This window comes from Dermacentor variabilis, chromosome 1 (genome assembly GCF_050947875.1).
Source record: "Dermacentor variabilis isolate Ectoservices chromosome 1, ASM5094787v1, whole genome shotgun sequence".
In the NCBI taxonomy this organism is placed as follows: domain Eukaryota; kingdom Metazoa; phylum Arthropoda; class Arachnida; order Ixodida; family Ixodidae; genus Dermacentor; species Dermacentor variabilis.
The window spans coordinates 220,753,018-220,767,078 of record NC_134568.1 but is presented as its reverse complement, the minus strand read 5'-3'; positions in this window follow the sequence as shown (position 1 = coordinate 220,767,078).

The following is a 14,061-nucleotide window of genomic DNA, read 5'->3' as shown; positions in this document are numbered from 1 at the left end:
CTGGGAGCCGATCATATCGGCATGAAGCTTAGACCATAAAAAAACGCCGACCTATGTTGCCGACCCCGTCGGCTCTGGCTCCGCCATGAATTCTGGCACGGATGCGTAGGGCTGCGTAATGCCGAGCGCCAAAGTTTTGGCTGGCCAGAGACGTCAGCTTCACGCTGGTGCGAAGCTACTGGCCGATCATGTAGGATGCCGTCGCCGCCAAGTCGGCGCCTGAAAATATGTGACGCCTGCCGCCGCCGACTTCTTGTGCGCCTGGAGCGCACAATCGGGAGGCAATTGGGGAGCGAAAGAATAAAGACTGCCGCATGCTGTCACCTCAACCTTCTGTAGCAGTCGGGTCACGCAGCATTCACGGGGAAGAAACGGCATGAGGTGGGCGCGTAGATGGTGGCTGTTCGGAGGAGCTTTTGGCGGGAATTGGAGCGTTCAGTGGCTGCTTGGTAGAAGCTAAAGTCCCTTGATAATTTGAAAGTACCGCCACTCTTTGAACTCTGCCGCCGCCGCGCTCCTCGCCTCCTTCTCGCCCCTTGCGCGTCCCCTCCGCGGCAACCTGGGGAGGTCTACTCTGTAAGAGTCCATCTAGTGGACTGTCCATTTCGGCCGTTCCTGATTGGCTAGGGCCGCTCATCTCCTCCTCGCTCCTACAGCTGCATCCAATCAGCAGCGGCCTAAATGGACAGTCCACTAGGTGGACTCTTGCAGAATACCACTCCAGTTTTGCCCCCACTTTTCTGCACGACGATTGGTCTCCCTGTCGTTGCCCCTGGAAACGCGCTGATCTTCCGTTTTGCTTGTGTTTTTCTTTTTGTTCGCGCCATATTTCTCTTTAGCTCGGCTGGCTCGGCGCTTTAGCTAGGCGTAGCGGACGTTGTAAGCTGCGTTTCCTGCTCTATGTGGTATCGCTATGCCGTGCTGTTGCGCATGTAACTGCAACAAGAAGCCTGAAGATGGTTATGCCGTTTTTATGATACTACAAGGAAAGCGTGACGGCTTGCGCTGGAAGCAGTGGCTGCATAACATTGGCCGAAATAACTTTGTTTCGACAAAGAACAGTGCTGTTTGCGAGGTGAGGCGTCTTTCTTATTGCTCGTAGCAAAGCATCCCCTAATGCTGCATTTTTTCTCATTCTTCCGGTCTGCTCACCAGCGTTTTTATTGCGGCAATTTGTACGATGCATAAAAACGCGGTTGTCCTCAGTATGCTTAATATTCTGCAGCGGCTCCCTCACCTCGCACGTCGCCAACTGTTGTTATTCCGTCGGAAACGCAGCAATATAGATTCTGCTTTCCACTGAGAACAATTATGAGAACAAGCATCGCGATCGCACTTTTCGCGATTGTTAGGATCCGCTGCCTGTTTTACTGAAAACTGAAATAGCGGCTTGTAGAGGCGCTATTATTTCTAGCTTACGTTGATCTGAGCGTCAGTCAGTTACAATGAATACAAGCCCTGAAAAATTAGTGGCAAGTATACTCGTGATATTGCAGGTGGTGAGCGCTAGCTAGTCCACATTGCGTTTTTTTTTAAGTTTTAAGGCGACAGCCTTAAGATCTGTTTCAAGGTGGCACTGTGAACGGAAAATATCACGTGACCCAAGGAAGGCCAGAGGCCACCCAAAGTATGTGCACCCCTGTATAAGAGAATTAGCCAAGGTAACTAATGAAACATTAGTGATTGAATTAAGGTGGCTTGGGGAGGATTAAGGTGGATGAAGGACCATTAAGCTGGATTAGGGTTGATTAAGGTGAATTAGGCTTAATGAAGGAGTATTAAGGCCGATTATGGTGGATTAAGTTTTAATTGGGAGCATTATGGTTGTAAAGGCTACTGTAATAAACCTTAATCCATTCTAATCCTTCATCCACCTTAATCGTCCTTAATGTACCTTAATCCATCTTAATTCACCTTCATACGCCTTCATTCACCTTAATCCACCCTAATCCTCCTTAATTCACTTTAATCCACCCTTTAATCCACGAGTCTTCATTCCTCTTTCGCGAACAGACGCTGCGGCTGTGCTGCGATTGATGTCCCGTGAGTGTACTTTGCCCCTGTGGGACTCAAATGTTTTCACCATGTGTCGGTTGCGTTCGTTGTCTCCGGACATACGGATGCACCTCCCGCCTGGGTTACCACGACGTGAACAGACCGTGCTCTACCGTCTGTGGTTAGGCGTTGCCATTACGAACTCATATGCTTTCCTCATTGGAATGGCCAACAGCCCCACGTGCGACACATGTAACATCGACGAGACGCTCGCACATATTATCTGTGTCTGCCCGCGATACAGTGCTCAGCGACAGGTGATGTGCAGAGTACTGGACCAGTTGGACAATCGTCCACTTTCAGAACTAAAAGCTTTAGGCCAATGCTCCGAGAGAACACCCGCGTTGAAGGCCTTACTCGCGCAATTAAGGTTCTTGTGGTCTACGGGGCTTCACGACAGACTCTAAGAATGCCGCCCCCTACGGCACTGTAGTGTACGCGCTTTGTTCGGGCTTGTCTCCCTTTCTTTCTATCTCCCCCTTCCACTCTGTTTCTCTTTTCATCCCCCTTAACCCTACCCCCTGCGCAGGGTAGCCAACCGGAACTACCTCTGGTTAACCTCCCTAACCTCCCTGCCTTTCTCTGCATTATTCTCTCTCTCTCTTAATCCACTATAGCCCACCATAATCATCCATAATCCACCCTAATCCATCTCCATCGACCGTCATCCACCCTAATCCTCCGTAATGACCTCAATACTCCTTAATCCACCTTAATCCTTATTCATTCACTTTATTCACCTTAATCCACCATAATCCTTCCTAATGCACCTTAATCCACCTTCATTCGCGCTAGTCCACCTTCATCGACTTTAATACACCTTAATTCTCCTTAATACACCTTAATCCCCTTAATTCATCTTAATCCAATCACTAATCAATCATTACTTTGCTAATCTGTAACCATCTCTTATACACGGCTGCACATGCTTTGGTTCGCTTCCGGCCTTCCTTCGGCCACGTGATATCTTCTGTAGCTCACAACGCGACCTTGAAAGAGAGATATCAGGCTTTTGATTAATAAGCCACACACAAAGGGATGTGCCACAAGCAATACTACATCAGACGCACAATGTAAAGCCTCTCATCATGTGGCAGAAAAATTGTTCGGAGTATAGAACTCGCCTGAAAGCTCCTATTACATCAATATGCGCCGTTCATACGGTTTTAAGAAAATACCAGCCTCCTCATAAACGTTGCCTTCAGCATTATCGATGCTGTTATAAACATTTCTCAAAAGTTCCAACACCACTGGGGCGCGCAACTGGCCCAAAATAACACGCCTCCGTAGAATACTGCGGTCCGTCCGCGGGAGCCCAGGAAAAAAAGCGTGCCGTGCGCAGCTGGCGGGCGAGGAGAATCGAGAAGGAAAGCGCCGCGAGGAGGAGAGTGTCGCTACTTTCAAATTATCAAGGGGCTTTAATCGGCGCAGCTTCACACGGTTTCAATGGCGCTGCGCTTCTTGTTCGCGAGAAACGGACATTTCCATCTTGCGGATGTTCACCCCCTATGGACCTCCACATTTACACGTAAGTCGCACGTATTATTTACGCTATTAGAGCCTATCTTTGTAGCGTTAATTTGGAAGGAGAGCACCTAAGGCTGCGTTTCTTTGTTTCGAGAGCCCGTCTACGCTTTTCGATCTCTTCAAATCGGCATGTTAATATCAATAATAATCAATTTATAATAATAAATATCAATAATAAATTCGATGCCTTGAGGTCTTTGTAGCTGCCCTTAATGCGCAAGAGTTCGCATGCCAAAGCTTGTCGTGCAAGCGAATTAAGAGACTGTGGATGCATCGCGATATGCATGGAGCACGGATGTGTGCATGCAGTACCCGTAGCCAGGGGCGTAGCCAGGGGGGCGGGGCTTATAGAACTTCAGCCCCCCCCCCCCCCGAAATTTTTTCGTGCTGTCATGCGCCGCCGACCAAAACAACCCCCGGCGCCGGAAATCATGCTCGATTTTGTTTTGTCTAGAATGTCCTTTTCACGCTCGAAAAGACATTTTAGAACGAACATTGCAAACTCGCGCTGAATTTCGCGGCAACGCCCATGCACCGGGAGTCATATCGTAACGCACGGAGGTCTCAAAGGCGTTTTGATGGCGAGCAGGCATGGTCGCGGCATCTCGCGGAGGCAATGGTATCTAGGGAGCGCTTGGATTTCAATGCTGAAACTTTATGGGTATAAAGTTCTCGCAAACTTTTGATTCGAAAGGTGCACTGACATTTCCAAAGTCGTGCTTTAGATTTTCAATTCTGGAATTGTGTGGGTTTAATGCTGTTATAAACATTTGACGCCAAAGGTGCATTGACTTTTCTAAAGTCGTACATCGGACCATACAACGAGAAAAGCCAAATCGACACACTATCAGACAAGTTGACAAAGCACGCAGCGAGGCAGTTGGTTCTTTATTCTATGAGCGAGGTCCGATGAGACGAAGCGTTGTGGTGATTCATTTGTGCCGTCATTTTTTTTTCACCTGCACCAAAGGAACCATGCCAAGACACTGATGCCAGCAAAGGCAACTACGTTCTTCTTTATTTTTTTTACTTTGAATTTTAATCGCGAGCACACATTGAGCCTCTTCAGTTTTCTTTTTCTCGCTACCCGCGGGCTGCCAGAGCCAGCCAGAGCCCATGCGCTTTTCTCGTGTTGCCCCGACGAACGCACGGTGCACTTCGGTGCGCTAGCAGACGAGAAAAAGAAACAATGACCACTGTGGGGACTGTTGCGTACTCCAGGGTAGCGTATCGTACTGCTGCCGAGTTGTAGCGATGCCTGCCTATCGAAGCTCGACCGACGTTACTATTGGGTAGCGTGGTGTTGTCGGCGCGCTGCAGACATCCGGTAGACCATGGCGACCGGGCAAGGACGAGACGATTTCTAGTACGAAACTTGCACGGTTTATTCAAAGGTTGATGAAAGATGATGAGAAGAGAATGAAGTGTTCTAAAAAAGTACATTTCGGAGCCCCTTAAATAGGCTCTCTACAATCGTGGGAGGGATCTTGCTTCCATCGACGCCATGTGACCGGCAAAGAGTCTGATTCGCGGAAAGAGGGCCCCTCCTCCTCCGGTTATACCGAGCCTCTGGTTATACCGAGTCTGCTGCAAGGAGGAGGGCGTCCTGCCTCCGGCTATACCAAGCCTCAGGTCCGGGAATGGCAGATGCTTGTCCTCTTTTGGGCGTTGCTGGTTCGCGGAAGTTCCCCTGTAGAGCTTGACAGTTCGAGGAAAGGGTCCCTCTAAAGTCGCACACACACACACACACACACACACACACACACACACACACACACACACACACACACACACACACACACACACACACACACACACACACACACACACACACACACACACACGTACATACACAAGAGAGGTCTGTAAACACTGCGGGGCTTCAGCCTGACCGGCAGACACCCGAGATGACCATGGCGAATTAGGAAGTCACGCTTCATTTCGACGAGGCATGGTTGGTGAAAGTCCTTTCTGCACGAGGTGCTAGACGCCAACCGTAACAGGAGAAGTCACGCTTCATTTCGACGAGGCATGGTGGGTGAAATTCCTTTCTGCTCGAGGTGCTAGACGCCAACCGTAACAGGAGAAGCCACGCTTCATTTCGGCGAGGCATGGTGGGTGAAAGTCCTTTCTGCACGGGGTGCTAGAAGCCAGCCGTAACAGGACTCGACGTATTGCAACGCGTTCGCTTAAGCGCAACATCTCCGGAAAGCCTTGTCTCGCCGGTGTAGGATACCGAGCAGTATCAGTATGGTTCTCTGATGAGCAAGCGTCTCACGTTTTCTTCGATATTCCTTCGGTAGCCCCACTAGGTGCCCAAAGTAGGCATTCGATTGTAGCCAACATGCCTTCATTTCCTTTATTTCATTTCGGGGCCCCCGCAGCACAAAAGAAAAAAAAAGACATTGTTGCGGAGCATCGAATTGCCGCAGGGTGAAAGTCCGATTTTGTTACTTCTTCTGCGGAAAGTAATGGGCCACGGAACGTTTCACTTGCCGGATATTCTTATTCTATTGTTACGAGAAGGAAGAAGCGTGCGTCTATTTACAGATGGCTTTTAATGGCTGAGCCAACAAGCGTAGAGCAGCGATGATGCTAAACTCTTCTTCGTCGTCTTCAAGGCCACCATCATCGTCCTCTTCTTACCACGTTACCGACTGCGACGTCACACCCGTCGGTAAAAGCACCTTATTGGTGCGGCTCATCGATCTGAGAAAGGTAAGGTTTGAGACGGCTGACGTGGATGATGTCAGAGAGAGGTGAAGGCACCGTGGCATCCAGCGGAGACACTTCATATGTGACAGGGGTCACCTGGCGAAGGATGCGGTGAGGGCCATAGTACCACGAGAGGAATTTCTCCGAAAGACCAACACGCCGAGTTGGATACCAAACTAGCACAAGAGCATCTGGTTCGTAGTGCAAGTCGGGATGGCGCTGGTCGTAACGGCACTTCTGGCGTGTCTGTGAAGCAGAAAGATGAATGCGGGCAATCTGGCGTGCTTGGGTCGCTGTGGCTATGACATCCCGAGTGTACTCTGTCGGCGAGTCGAGCGTGGTCGAAAGGAGAGTCTCGAAAGGCAAAGTCGGCTCACGGCCGAAGAGGAGATAGAAGGGTGAATAGCCAGCTGTGTCGTGGCGCGAGGAATTGTAGGTGAACGTGACAAATGGTAGAGCAATGTCCCAGTCGCGATGATCGGAGGACACATACATTGCTAACATGTCAGTTAATGTGCGGTTCAGGCGTTCGGTAAGACCGTTAGTTTGAGAATGGTAAGCGGTAGTAAGTTTGTGCTTAGTAGCACATGATCGGAGTAGGTCGTCTATGACTTTGGCAAGAAAGTATCTGCCGCGATCGGTGAGAAGTTGACGAGGTGCACCGTGGGGCAAGATAACGTCGTGAAGCAAGAAATCAGCGACGTCTGTGGCGCAGCTGGTCGGTAGGGCTCTAGTAATGGCATAGCGAGTTGTATAGTCCGCAGCGACGGCAATCCTCCTATTTCCGTCATTTGATATAGGGAATGGTCCGAGAAGATCAACGCGAAAAAAAGGGTCGGCCGGTATATCCAAAGGCTGCAGCAGTCCGCCAGGAGGCACAGCTGGTCGTTTTCGGCATTGACACGACTCACACGCGGCAACATAGCGCCGGACGGAGCGGTTGAGACGGGGCCAGAAAAACCGTCGCCGAATTCGGTCATAGGTCCGCGTGACGCCAAGGTGTCCAGCTGTGGGAACGTCGTGCAGTTGCTGCAGTACAATCTGTCGTAGATCAGACGGAATGACGGTTAGGAGCTCGGGCCCGTCGGTGTGCATGTTGCGGCGATACAGGATGCCATTTTGTAGTACGAACATGTGAAGAGATGGGTTAGACGGATCAGAGAGGAGGCGTTCGATAATGGGGCGTAACGACTCATCGCGTCGTTGTTCAGCGCCAGTGTCTTGCAAGGCAGAGAGCGAAAGAACGCAGATCGGTGCGACATCCACTAAACAGTTCGGTACATCGACGGGATGACGAGACAGGCAGTCGGCGTCCTGATGTAGACGACCCGACTTATAGACCACAGTGTACGTGTATTCCTGCAGCCTTAAGGCCCAGCGACCGAGGCGTCCGATGGGATCCTTGAGGGAGGAAAGCTAACAAAGGGCGTGGTGGTCGGTTGTACAGCTGTAAATGATCGACCATAGATGTAGGGTCGGAACTTGCCCACCGCCCAAATGAGGGCGAGACACTCGCGCTCAGTAATCGAGTAATCGCGCTCTGCGGGAGAGAGGAGGCGGCTGGCGTAAGCGATGACGCGGTCGTGCCCACATTGGCGTTGAGCTAAAACTGCGCCGATGATGTAGCCACTGGCGTCAGGGCGGATTTCTGTCGGAACGGAGGCGTCAAAAATGGCCGAGAACTGGAGGTGTGGTGAGCAGCGTGATGAGCTGCGAGAAAGCAGACGCTTGTTCAGAGCCCCAAAAGAAAGGAACGTCTTTCTTCAGGAGGTCAGTCAGAGGACGGGCCACGTGGGCGAAATTTTCCACAAACCTGCGGAAGTAAGAGCAAAGGCCAATAAAGCTGCGAACATCTTTGGCACAAGTTGGTACGGGGAAATTCTGCATAGCATGAACTTTAGTGGGGTCGGGGCGAATGCCTGACGAATCGACGAGGTGTCCGAGCATGGTTATTCGGCGGTGACCGAAGTGGCACTTGGACGAGTTGAGCTGCAAGCCAGTGGTGCGAAAAACAGAAAGAACAGATGAAAGTCTTGAATGAATGAAAGAACAGATGAGTCGCAAAAGTTGAAGAGAATACGATAACGTCATCCAAGTAGCACAAACAGATGGACCATTTCAAACCACGCAAGAGCATGTCCATCATCCGTTCAAAGGTCGCCAGGGCATTACACAAGCCAAAAGGCATTACCCGGAACTGATATAGGCCGTCTGGTGTGATGATTGCGGTCTTTTCACGGTCCATTTCATCCACGGCAATTTGCCAATATCCAGAGCGAAGGTCTATTGATGAAAAATAAGTGGCACCGCGGAGACAATCCAGAGCATCGTCAATGCGGGGAAGTGGATATACATCTTTCTTGGTGATAGTGTTTAGATGACGATAGTCAACGCAGAATCGCCAGCTGTTACCCTTCTTTTTGACGAGAACAACAGGGGACGCCCACGGGCTGGAAGAGTGTTCAATAATCCCTTTTGCAAGCATCTTGTCAACCTCGCTCTGGATAACTTGTCGCTCAGAGGGCGACACCCGGTATGGGCGTCGGCGAACAGGTGCTGCATCGCCGATATTTATACAATGCTTCACGACCGTAGTTTGACATAAAGGGCGATCGTTCAGGTCGAAAATGTCGAAGTAGGACTCGAGGAGGCCACGGAGCTCTGTGGCTTGTTGGGTTGAGAGGTGCGGTGCAATCATCTTTGTAAAGTCGTCGGTCGGGGCTGATGCAGAAGGCGCAGAATGAGCATTGGTCGAAGACGGCGCTACAAATAGAGCGGAAATGTGGCACTCGTGCGTCGGTGACAACGTGGCAAAGACATGCCTCGAGGAAGTACTTGTGGGCACTGTCCGAAATTTAGGATGGGAAGACATGTCTGATTGTCCGCAACAGAAACGATGGTATGCGGGAAGGAGACATTGTAAGAAAGCAGGAGTGAAGTCGCGGGAATAAGGGCATAGTCTCCGTCAGGTACAGGTGGGCAGGCTAAGACAGGGATGCAGGTTGCTGCAAGAGATGGCGGGCGTATAAGATCCGCGGAAGAAAGCTGAGTTGGAGCTTGAGCAGGAAGGTCAACGGGAACAGGTAGGGGTAGGTCAAGTTGTACAACACCGGCGGAACAGTCAATCAGAGCAGAATGGGCGGCCAAAAAGTCGAGTCCGAGGATTACATTGTGAGGGCAACGTTCGAGCACACTAAACAAAACGGACGTGTGGCGACCGGCGACGCTGACACGAGCAGTACACATTCCAAGCACAGCCGGAGTTCCACCGTCGGCGACCTGGAGCAGTCGAGTCGGAGCAGGAGTAAGTACTTTCTTCAAGCGCGTTCGAAGCTCCGCACTCATGATGGAAATTTGGGCTCCAGTGTCGATGAGTGCTCTAACGGGCAAACCACCCACGTTCACGTCCCGAAGGTTCCGATTAGTAGGCAGGGTCAGCAGAGGAATTTTAGGCCGGGGTTCTAGAGCAGCGTCACCTCCAGAAGCTGCCCCACCGTCGGAAGCTGGGGATGGAGAGCGACGCAGCTGGGGCGAACGGGAGCGGCGACTGTGTGGTGATGGCGAGCGGCTGGTCGCAGTGACTCGAGCGTTGTCACCACTCTCCAACCTCGGTGGAGAGTGATGGCGGGCGAGGATTCAGTGGGGAGCGGCGGTAGGCGGGAAAGCTTGGTCGAGAGTGGGCTGGCCAGGAACTTCGACAGTGGCGAGAGATGTGGCCCACACGTCCACAGTAAAAGCAGATGGGTCTCTCGTCATGTGTGCGCCATTCGGCCGGGTTGCGATAGCTCGGATATGGACCGTATTGGCTCCGGTGAACAGGGGCAGAGGCAGCAGACGAAGCAAAGTCAGGACGGCTGGCGGAGCAGATGGACGGAAGACCCACATTGGCAAGTTCTTAATGACCGACTGAATGAGAGACACAAGTGGCCGGGAATCGTCAAAACACTGCGTCACTGGCCTGGCAGGAGACGCTGCTTCGATTTCTCGCCGAACGACATACGTACGGCGTTCTCGCAGGAAGGGGGCTCACGCGGTGGACAAACGTCTTCGCGCGTCGATGAAGCTGCGGTATTAGGTAGACGCGTAAACTGTTGAACTATGCGGCGACTCTTCGCGTCTTCAAAGCGGCGACATTCGTTAATGATCTAATTGGCCGTTGTTATGTTCTTGTAAACAAGCAGGTTAAACGCGTCGTCCGCGATGCCTTTTAAAACATGACTGACTTTGTCTGCCTCGGCCATATTGTTATCCACTTCGCGGCAAAGAGCGAGGACGTCCTGGATATACGCCACGAAGATTCAGTGAACGTCTGTATATACGGGTCCCAAGGTCCTTCTTCGCAGCACGTTGGCGGCCGACGGGCTTGCCGAACAAATCTCTAAGCTTCTGTTTGCACTGGTCCTAACTCGTAATCTCTTCTTCGTGTGTTTCGAACCAGACCCGTGCTGTTTTCTTGAGGTAGAATATTATATTGGCCAGCATAAGCGTGTTATCCCACCTGTTGTGGGCGCTGACCTGTTCGTAATTCTGAAACCAGCCATCGACGTCAACGTTGTCGATCCCGGAAAACATGCCAGGGTCCCGAGGCTGGGCCAGGATGACCGTCGGTGGCGACGACGGGGCCGTGGTTGAACTCTCTCCTTCGGATGACATGGCGGCCAGGTTACGTCCGCTGCGGAGCTTCGTCTTGGGCAAGTGATTACCCCGCACCTCCACCAATGATGTTACGGGAAGGAAGAAGCGTGCGCCTATTTACAGATGGCTTTTAATGGCTGAGCCAACAAGCGTAGATCAGCGATGATGATAAACTCTTCTTCGTCGTCTCCAAGGCCACCATCATCGTCCTCTTCTTCCCACATTACCGACTGTGACAATATTATTGTAATACCAATTATATGGACACTCCAGGCGCATTCCTGCCGTCGCCCTCGTGTTCTGTATAAAGCCCAAGGGCGGTAACAACGTGACCGCGCGCCGCATGCTGTATGTGCGAGTGAAAGGAGGTGGGTGGGAGTGGCATGGGTGAGCCGTTTAGTGAGCCGGCGATGGTGGCTCAGTCTTGTGAGCGCAAGGAAGAAAAGCGGGGAGGAAGCGCGCCGCCTTCCGTCGCACGCGATACATCCGATGGAGTGGAGGGAGGGGAGGGGGGCTGTGATCTGTTAATCTGTGGTTGCGCAACATGTTTATTTGCCTTGTTTGACGCATCATATATAGTGACTTTTTCTTAGATACGTAGATTTATCGGAGACGTATACGTATATTTAAATATCTTATTGCAAGGTTTTGTGTATACGTGCCGTTAAATTTGTTTCCAGTGACACTTTCTTGCCCTTTATCAAGCTGTATCTTCGCATTTCTATATTCCATTGTATCTTCGTATTTCTAATGTACGAAGGCGAGCAAATGAAAGTGAGCCAACCCACCCTGCGCAATAATGGTTCGGTTCATTATCTGCGATGCATGTGCGTGACACAGAGGCATCTCTTATTTACAAAAGGGACACGCAGGTGTGGGGATCAAGGTTTTTTAATGCTTTCATACACTGGGCTGAACATTGTTGCGTGACATAATGGACACTCAAAAAGTTGAACAGCGTGGTGTCGTGAGGTTTTTGACAGATTAAGATGTTTCCCAAAAAGAAATTAGTCACCGTATGGCTGCCGTGTACGTTGAACATTCCATTTCATTGGTCACTGTGAAGCGTTGGAGCAGATGGTTTAAAGAAGGACGTGAAAGTTGCAAAGACGATTCAAGACCGGGCCAAAGCCACCGTGCCATCACCCCCAACACAATTGCAAAGGCTGATTAGACAAGAACGGAGGATAAGCATCGATGAATTGGCAGGGCGTGTGAACATCCGTCACGGTTCGGCTCACACCATAATTCATGAACATCTCGGTTATCGGCTCTTGTGTGCGCAATGGATGCCCAAAATTTTGAACCACCGCCAGAAGACGGAGAGGTTCAGCGCTGCCTTGACTCATCTCCGGTATTATGATGAGGGTGACGGCTTTTTGTCTGCAATTGTGACCGGGCACGAATCATGGTGCCACTACTACGAGCCTGAAACACGATGGCAAAGCTTACAGCGGAAACATTTAACTTCAACATCAACACCCCCAAGGAAAGCAAAGGCAGTCATTTCTGCCGGAAAGGTGCTGTTGTCTTTCCTTTTCGATCGTCAGGGGCCATTATTGACCGAATTTGCTAAACCTGGAGAAACTATCAATCGTTTCCGATATTGTGAAACGTCAGATCGGCTGCGTGTCGCAATCAAGAACAAACGACGTGGAAAATTGAGGAATGGGGTCATCTTGCTCCACGACAATGCCCGTCCCCACATCGCTGATATGGTTAATACAAAACTGGCAAAGTTCAATTGGGAAACACTGTAACCTCCGCCATACAGCCCAGACCTGTCGCCTTGCGACTTCCACATTTTGGAGCGTTGGTAAAACCAGCTCAAGGGAACCAGATTCGTGTCGGACGATGACGTGAAAGAGTCAGTTACAGACTTTTTGAAGCAGCAACCCAAGGAGTTTTATGAGACGGGAATCACGCGACTCGTTAGTGAGACAAATATCTAAATGCTCATGGAGACTATTTTTAAATAAAGTACCCCGTGTGTCATATATTCGCATTGGCTCACTTTAGTTTGACTCGCCCTCTTATATTTTGCAGAACTCCTGCTTTTTATATGTTGCTCTCTGTTGCGACTTTTCGCAATTTCGGAGCAATTACTCATATACACGACCGGTGACAGCTGCTCCTACGCAATACATTCTAACAAAGGACAGCGTCATTGAGATTTTTCCCTGGTTATTGCATATGCACAAAATGTCAACAAGGCTCTAGAATGACAGAGAGATGCAAATGAGAGAAAGGCAGGGAGGCTAAGTAAGTTTTGTTAAAATATTTCTCCTCAACTTATTCATTTCGTGGCCTTTACATTTTTCATATCAGCGGCATGCACTGCTTTGCTGGTTTCAAACTGATATAGTTATAAAGTTCGTGTGATATTTTCTTTACTTATTAAATATACAGAAAACATGGAAGCATTGATATCAGTTATTTCGGGCACAATTTTTGAGACATACGAGTATATTGTTTTATGAAAATTACATATTTTATTTGTCTTGACAGTACGTAGCGTTCAAAAATTCGTTTTCAGCATCTTTGGCAATGACAACGCAGTTATTATTAATGTTTAATGTATTTGATCCCTCGACAATTTCTATAAGGAGGAGGCCGAGCTGCAAAGTGAGCCCCCCTCCCCCGCCGCTCCTCGAACGAAATTTCTGGCTACGCCATACTATACATGCCGTGCGCACGATGTAAGTATACGTTGCGGTCGTGGTGACCCGCGTAAGATAATTTGAAGAACGGCATTCGCCCCGCTGGTGTAAGGTATTTGCGTCGCTTATTTTGAGATTAAATAACGTGAGACTGCGTTTGCATGTGCGATGCGTATTTAGTGTTTGTCATGAAAAATATTGGATTTGCCAGAACCTGCTGTTGCGTTTCGCCTGCGACACGCGGTTTTGCCGGCGCGACTGCGGCGGGGCGGCAGACATTTTGGCCCGTGCGGCGTCGCCGCAACGCTCCCCGCCAGGCGTTTCCAGGCATGTTCCGATGCCACGTGTCTTCATGTGCGTGTGTGAGTGTATGTGCCATTGTGCCCGAACCAGGCGATGCGACAGCAGGGGTCACGCTCTCCTTCCAGTCATTGTGCCCGAACCAGGCGATGCGACAGCAGGGGTCACC